Below are 9,098 nucleotides of genomic sequence, written 5' to 3' on the forward strand. Positions count from 1 at the left end.
CCCCCCCCCCCACAAGACTCCAGTTCCCCCCTGGAGGGCCACAGCCCCTATCCTGCTCAGTGCCCCTGCCCCCTGCCCAGGGTTCCAGGCACTCTGGAGGGTCTCAGACACACTGGAGGGTGCCCTCCCTGCTCCGGGTCCCAGCTTGCCCCTGGAGAGCCACAGCCAACCCTGCCCAGAGCCCGTAACTGACCTTTCACAGCAGCAACGGGGGGACCGCGCACTAACCCTAGCCGGGTCCTGCCAACCCTGGGCTGCTCGTGCTGCCCGGCACAGGCAGGTGGCATGAGCAGCCCCAGGGCTGCCAGGACCCAGCTGGGCTCTGTGAAGTCTCTGCATGCTGGGCTGGGTCCTGCTGCTATAAGAATGGCCCAGCCAGGTGGCAGAATGGCCCCAAGGGTGGCAGGACCTGACACATAGGGACCACATGCCGCATTGGGTCTTGCTGCTATGGGCCTGGTCTGTCCATGTGGCAGAGGGACCCCAGGGCCTGGCTGGGCCCGGCACATGGTCCCCACATGCCATGCTGGTCCTGTCACCATGGGCTGGGCCCAGCCTGGCTGGGCAACAGATGGGCCCCAGGGCCAGCTGCGTGCCACGTCCCGCCTCTGCCCCTCCGTGCCTGTGGAGGGTGAGGACCTGGCCGAGCCCTGTGTGGCTCTCTAGTCCAGCTTTGCACTAGAGTGGGTCACACGGCCCACTGATCTGGGCCAAGTCCTTACCCCACACAAGCCCGGGACATCCCCCTGCCACTCCCCAACCCCCTCCCCCCATATACCCCCTCCATGCTTACCTTGGACAGTGCTGGGGGCTGGGGGCAGCAGGAGCACCAAAGAAACGCTCCAGCCAAAACCAGAGTATCTCTTTTGGAGGACTGACTCCTTGCTGGCTCTGACCATGGTCTGGGACCATGCCTTGCTCTGTTCTTCTGCAGAGCAGTTTGGGTTTGTTTGTTTTTTTAAAGACCCCTGGATATCCAGGGGTCCTGAACTGCAAGTTTGCAGTGTGGGGAACATTTTTTGTTCTCGCATGTGCCTCTTGCCCCACTTCAAAGGGGTTTAAGGTAGGGCAAAAGGCACGTGCGTGCTTGTCTGGACGTGCTAATGAGTGTCTTTATGGGGCATATGGTGGCATGCCTTTTTCCAGTTAAAAGGGCCAAATTGCAAGTTTGCAGTACGCTGATTCCACACTTTAGAGATATGTATTTGAAAAAAGAAATACAACTTAAAATGTAGTGACTCCAATTTTGCAGCTGTTAAATCTTATTAACCTTGTAGTTTTAATTTTGATTACATATGCAGGTGTCAGAAGTGCTGTATTTTTTATAGCTCTTATTTTCATCCTCCTTCATGTCATAAACAAGTCATTCAATTTTTTTTCCTGAACAGAGAAATGAATCCTGTCTCATATTTTTGTCTATACGATTGTCAAGACTCTCTTCATCATTTATATCTGGCTGAGCATCTTTTTGTAATATATGCTCAGAGCAATTCCATTTGAGTCAATTTGATTATAGGGGATGGAATTCTGCTCTAAATTTGTCTCTAATGTTGAAAAATAAAATTATGGGTATTTGCTGTTTTTATCTACCTATCTTATTTATTTGCCCTACGAAGGAACTGCAGTAATGCTGATCACCCATACAGAATCAGAGGGCAGGGATAAAGAGCATTCTAATGGTAAATTACAATGCGTTGTGCACTGAAGGAAGTATGTTGTAAAGTACAATCAATTATTATAACCAGCAGAGGGCCTGCTAGGTCTTATACAAAAGCTTAAACAATGTGAATACTTTAAAGCCCAAACCCCATGCAAAAACATCCTCAGTATGACATCATGGGTTGGAGGACAGCAATGAGGCCTACGCTGCATTCTAATCAGAAAGTATGCAGAGGACATTCAGCAGAGCATTACACCAAACAGAAGCTATTTTATACTTCTGTAGTAACAGGCTTTTTTTTTCCCCACCAGCTTCACATTACAGTCATAGAAGTGCAGTTTCACCGGACTCTAAAAATCAAATTGATGGCCAATAAATACTCTAGGGTGGCCAAGGAGCTGTGGGCAGGAACTGCAAATTTCTGTGCCCAGAAATTCACTAAATCTAAAAACAAGTACAGTACTTTTTATTTCTTCAGTCTTAAGAAGCTGTATGGTCAGCAGCTCAGCAGCTCAAATGCTAGAGCCGAGCAGCTCAGGACAGCAGTATGTACTCATGTTTGTTACTTTAGATTCATCGGTCTGGACAAAGAAGATGTGTGAGCTGAAAGATGCTGGTAAATCAGGTATGAGTGTGGGCAGCAAAGTATCTTTTCAGCTTCCAGTCCAGCTCATTGATGAACAGGGGCAGCGGATGATCATGGGAAAGCAGGAGTATAGTGAGACAACCTTTTTTTACTATCCTAGTGAATTACTTGAAATATATTGAAGATAGAAACTAAGATCTAGATGGCTGATTTTTAGTTCCTATCTCTATTGCTGTGCACGTATAACCAGTGAAAGCTAGCAGGAGAATAATGCCCCTGAGAATTAAACAACAATTAACTGCTCTAAATGTGTATATTTTTCCAGAGAGATTAGAAAGATGTGGCTTACCTCATGTCTACTTGGAAAAGGCAAAGCAAAAAATAACCTAACTGTTCTCCATCTGTATTTACATGACGGAGCAAGAAAAAACTTCTTTTTACAAAAAGATATCAGTGTCTGTAACATGTAAATATCTACTTCAAACTCTGCAGTGCCTTTGAAATATCATGCGCTGTTCTTCTTTTGTAAAGGCTATTTTGTCATCCATATATTGTATTAACTCTTTTCTACCTTACTTTAGCAGAGGTTTCCTTTTTTGGTATCTACTAAACTACTTAACTTCTAGTTCCCTGATGAAATTCAGGACTTAAACAAAAATGCTTTTCCTGGGAAGCACTGATACTGTCCCAAAGGAAAGCAATTCTCACTTTTACCCTATCCCTGAATTCTAAATGAGGTAGAATAGATCATAAAACCACAGTACTCCTTATACTGGAAAGATACACCAATATGGATTAAGAACACTTTCCCTAGGAGATTTATACCCTGTATAAATCTGATTTTTGGTACAATTTAAATGGAAACAAAATGAAGTAGAGCTTTCCTATAAGGGCTAAATTGGTGTGCAACATATTCTTTTACCTCCATGTAATTGTATGTTAATTAGCTACAGTAAGATTGTCAAGTGGAAGATTAAAGGAAACTGAGGAAAGTGAGTAGTGAGAAGAAGTTATTTGTGTGTGCCAGCTGGAAGTAAGACCCTACAGCAATTTTAGAATCAGTACTTTAGCCCCTGGTTGGACCAGTTGTTTGGTTCCTATACTTTGCACTAATATAGTCATACTCAAAATGGATGTACAAAGCACTGTATGGAAGGCCTTGCTATTCAGTTAAGTCTTCTCTGGCTGCCAGCTAGCGGACTCCAGAGCTGTCTTAAATAATCCAGAGAGCTATCACAACTGGAGGTGTTAAAATCTCATGAGAGAAAGTGCTCCTATAAGATTTCCAGGTGCATTTCGTAGACTTAAGGGACACATCCCCATGACTGTGCACATGCAGTTTGCAGCACCTCAAAGCTTGAGGCACCTCAAAGTTTGAGGCACCACAAACTGTATGTGTCCTATGTGCAAATGTTTGCAGTGTGGTAAGCTTTTTTTCTGACTGTGGCAGAGCACCTCTGGGTGCCTGCCACTCTAAGGGCAGAGGCAGGCAGCTACCAGGTGCCTGATGAGGGCAGCCATTTTGAACAAGGCATATAAAGGCTGCAGTTTGCTGCAGTTAGGTGAGGTAGAAATATTGCTTAGTTGAGCTGGAATAACCTTGGAGGTAAGGGCAGGGCCTTATGGGGATGGTTTGGAGGCTCCTGCTCCTGGATATGACCTAAAACTGCACTGTGCTGGGGAAGGGTGACCTGGTGGGGCTCCTGGTGGCATGGGAGTCCCCAGGAAATGCCAGGCCAGTTACCTCCCCAGTGAAAGACAAGGAGGAGTGCCTTAACTGCAGCCCCCATCTTTGGGTGGGTTTTGGAGGCAGTTGGGGGTGTTGTGGGGGCCAGGTATGCCCATGTATAGGTGCCTGAGCCCAGCAGGAATATGAGGTCCTGGAGACCCCAGAGTGGGTCATGTGGAGAACATTGGGAGGCCCTGCACAGAGCAGGGTTGAAGTTGGAATAGGCCTGAAAGACAGCTCCAGGGGCACATTGAGTAGGATTAAATGGGAGTAAACTTGAAGGACAGCGCAAGGGCCAGCCCTGTGAGAAGTTGTGCCTGGTGAGAGGCTTGGGGCAGAATTATCCCAGGGTTTGGCACAAGGCTGGACTGCGTAGAGTAGCGCAACTTGCAGGAACCAAAGGTTCTGTGTGGTGAGGCTAGTATGAGAGTAGTGAAGCCTGATGGCCCAAGACAGGCCGCTCAAGGAAAAGCAGGGCAGTGGAGTGTGGCCCAGTAATGCTAAAGGGGTGGAGTGGAAGAGGCCTCCTGTTAGAGGGGAGGTCATGTGAATGTGTATGTGTGGAGCCCAACTTTGGACTCAGTTTGCTCCGGTCTCAGACTGGGAGTAATATTAATCTGGATGCTATTGCCGAGGCATGGGCCATGGTGTAGGGCAGGTCAGAGCACCAGATAGTGCCCCTGACATCGGGGAGGTAATAGGCAGTCTCGCACATGTACCGTCTGTATGTGGGAACATCAAAGTCATGGCAGGCAGGATTGGGTGGATTGCCCGTAGAGACAGGTAGATGGGCTGACATGAGACCCGGCCCCAAAAGTTGCCACTTCTCACACTGACATCAAGAGATCCCATGATCTGGCTGCTAGCCAGGCTCCAAGTGGCCAGATCACTACCACTGCTGCCCTGGAAGATCCTCAGAGCCCCACATAAGGATACTAGGGCCAATGCAGGTACGGCCTCAGCCTCCCCTACCCCACCTGGGACAACTTGCCCCACACCAACCCTACATGTAGGGGTATATCCAGCAGCAAAAAGTAGTGGCACAAACTTGTGCCGCTGCTATTTTGCCATGGCAACTGCATACCCATATACGTGGGGATGTGCCCAAGAGGTTCAAATAGTTTGAATATGTATGCCAGTCTTTTTGGTTTATATTCACATTACATCCACCTTTGTCCCTACGCTCTCTAACAAACCTATGAAGATGTTTTCATTGACAGACCGACTCCTAGGTTTTACCTTCAAGGCCCTTGATAGCTTAGCCTTACATAACTCTCATCTCCAATACACTAATGCAGTAGTAACCCTGCTTCTGCACTTTTGACGATGCCACCCTTCATCGCCCATTAGGTCAGTTTCCTTCAAGCCTTTTCATACTTGTTAATACCATTCTTTATCTTGCTCTACCCAATGTTCATAAAGGTACTGTGTTTCTCGCCTTCAAATTCTTTTCTAAGACTCATTTCTATCATGATGCAAACAAAATATTCAACAGTATCTGATAGCTGATGTGTTTCTGTTGTACTATAGAAACATCAGTTCACTGACTCTCTCTTACTGCTGTCTGAACTGAAAAACTAAAAGAGAATTTCATTTGATTTTGGATGAAACAAAACAAAAATTCAGTTTCTGCATAAAAATAAAGAAGCAAAGTTAATTTCACGTTGCTCAAAGTGTTTTGTTTAGTTTTCAGAATTTGTTTTTTCTAATCTTTTAAATCTTGGGCAATTTCTAATTGAAATGTTATGTACAAAGTATGAGACATTGTGAAAATGTTGATATAAAGAAGTTTTTTGAAGAAATAACTTGTCAAATTTGACATGAATTTGTAAGTTGTTTTAGTCAAGCTTCATATGCTTTTTATTTTATTTATTTATTTTTGAGTGAGTTTCATCAGAAAATTTCATCCTGTTCTAGTTCATGGTTACTTTGTTCTTTCTTCCCTTCCCATTTGTGTTTGTTTTATCAGAGTTGCCTCCTGATGTATGCAAGAAATATGAGCACGAGCTGAATATTTTTTTTATGTGCATCTATATAACATGGCTACTGACACTGACATACCTTAAACTTGCTAGCCCAATATTAGGCTTGAGTGGACCTTTGATGCAAGTAAAGTACAGCATGTAGCACAATGCAGCTTTCATTCCTTATTGCAGTCTGTAGATACTCCTGCAATAGAAATAACAACTAGAAATAATAATAAAAAAGGATAGGCATCCATTTTCCCACAAAAATCACTTGGAGGGGTGAGAGGGAATAACATGTAGGATGGTGCTCGGGGTGTGGTGCCAGAGAGGGCTGTAAAAATTACAGATCATTTTCCAACCTGGTTAACACCGTTTAATTAATTGTATGCTACTATCAAAGAAGGGATACAAAAACAGGTTTTGTACCTAAAAAAGTAGACAGAACCCATAATATTTGGAGAAATATGTAACCACATTATTTGTAAGTTTTGGGGGTTTTTTCTTCAAACGGCATCCCAATGGACAGGGAAAGGGTTGTTGCTCTTCATACAGTATTTGTTACTTGGAATATGAGGGGTTTGGAATTCAAGGCCTTCCTTTAGGCAGATTGTTCCTAGATTAACAGCAATCACTTTTTCGCTCTTAGTGTGACTTTTTTTCTTTCAGACTGCAATTACATTGTAGAGGCTTTGTTTTTGTGATGCTACTTATGCCCTTAAGAGGCATTCACTTCTGGCAGTGGAAATTTGAGAGGTTTCTACTGCCAGGAAACTGTTCCAGGAAATGGAGGACCATAACTTTTCAGCCTATAGCTAAACAGACTAGAAGGTAAGTATACAGGCATTTGGAGTCTGTATGAAATTAATCAAAAAGTTTAAGCTTTTTATCAAAATATATTTTGTTTAGCCTTCCTCTAGAATTCTAGAGACAAACATTCTTTACATTTTCCGAGTCCATTAGGGGGGATTTCAGTTGTGCATAACCCTTGTGCTGGCTGTATGCACAGTGGAAAAGTTCTTCACATAAGGAAGAAATTGAATAGGTATGACTAGATGAAAGTGCATTCATTTAAACATTTGAGCCACTTTATGGCTTCTTTTTTTTCTTTTTCCAGTTCTATTTTTGTGAGTCAATTCCCAGTGCTTGGTGAACCTCGGTAGCTTCCCAGTTTGCTTGGTGAAGCAAACAACCAAAACTAGGCTTGTTTACCTCAACCTTACTTGACCCTCTAAAGCTCTCTTCCCTTGAAGGGTCCTTCTTCTTCTTACTAAATGACACCTTTCATCAGACTCTTTCTCTTCTACCTTTTCCTGATTCCATGTAAGGTAATTCTGCTTATCCTGTGGATGGGTCATCATCACTCTAAGTGACAGCCCTGAATGTGTGTCTCTCCTTATAGCATGCAATTGCAGAAAAGCAGCCCTGCAGAACTTTCCTCATGGAAATATGCTCAGCTAAGAAGAAATTTGGTGTTGTAGCCAGCCTAGCAGATCTCTTTGGTGATAAGACTGTTTTACCTTAATATATCCAACAGGTTTTTTGAGGAAGTATGGGAAAGTTTTAGCACCACTGTGATTTTGGTTATACCGCTTTGCCTACCCCTACATGCTACAAGTAGAACTTTTCAAAAAGAAAATCCTGTATCTGTTAATACTGTCAGAATTGTTTGCCTGCCAGTTTTTAGATGCAGTCCATTTTTTTCCCACTTTTGGAATATTTTTAATTCATTGTAGTTTCTTCCTGCCAATCCCACCTCTCCATCCAAAGCATTTTGCTGGTTCTCTTGTTTTATGGCAAATTTAAAAGGATATTTAAACATAGCATTGTTGGTTGTAGCCATGTTGGTCTAAGAACATAGGGAGACAAGGTTCTTTGGGTAGATGTGATATCTTTTATTAGACCAACTAAATAGTTGGAAAAATTCCTCTTTGTAAGCTTTCAGCCACAAATACCATCCTTCAAGCACAGAGACCAGCAGACTGTCTCTATGCCTGAAGAAGGGGGTTTGTGCCCAGAAGCTTTAAACATATAGACACTCATGGACCCAGAGGGACAGACTTGCATCTTCAGCTCCCTCTGTGCAAAAATGAAGTTTATTTCCTACCTATGGGGACTTTTTACCATCTTGTACCATCTACACTTTTCCCAGAGCCTGACGAAGGGAATTTGATCCCAAAAGCTTGCAGAAAAGGACAATTTTCTTACCTTTTATTAGACCAACTGGAAAATGGCATCATTTTGGAACCAAGAGTTCTAGTTTTTTGTATGCCTTAAACATATAGGGCACCTATACACGTACATTGAGACTGCTCCTACATGCTGCAATTACAGCGCATTGAAGCAGACTCTACTTAATCAAGTCTCATGAAATGTGAGAATTACTGCAATTCAGCAGACTCCAACATCACAAGCATCAGCATCCCCATGCTGAAAAATAGCGACATTTAATGAGTTTTAGTTAAAGTGCCCCCGCTGCTATTTTGTCAGCACAGTAATGCCGATGTGTGACTCCGTGGGTGCTTTAATTAGTGACTCTTGGAGCCCCTCTAATTAACATGCTTCCCCTCCCCACCCCATCCCAGAACACATGTATAAATGCCCATAATAATGACCTTATGGAAAATGAATGGATGAAGGGAAGTCTCTTGTAAAAAGAATAACTATGGACCATCTTGATGACTTTTAATGACTAACTTTTTATACCCTCTCCCCCGAAGTGAATAATGTTGACCAGCTCTAGTACCAAATTGAATTACATGGGGATTTTATTTTTAAGAACAAATCTTTTATGCAGAAATATGCTGTTTGAAAAGTAGCAGTGTAGGGATGCGGTCACGTATCTTGTGGCAAAGTGGGATGAGCAACTTCTTCCAGTTCATGACCATGAATGTGTGGCTGTCAGCAGCAGCCACTTGTTTTCATGCCCCCCAGTGAACTCCTGGGGTAGCTGCCCCTATCATCCCCATCTAGTTAGAGTATTGTGAGGAAGTACAGAGAAGAATAAAGGACATTCCAGTCTGAGATCTGGTACAAAGAAAAATGTAATAGTGGTTCTGTACACAGTCTTAAGGCTGGGCCAGAACTTGGCATGTTGTAAATAGTTGCAATTTGATTTACTTGATTGGAAGTGCTTAGGTTCTGGTCAAATATTTGTCC

The sequence above is a fragment of the Crocodylus porosus genome, unplaced genomic scaffold, assembly GCF_001723895.1.
Source record: "Crocodylus porosus isolate Cpor-Errol unplaced genomic scaffold, CroPor_comp1, whole genome shotgun sequence".
NCBI lineage: Eukaryota > Metazoa > Chordata > Crocodylia > Crocodylidae > Crocodylus > Crocodylus porosus.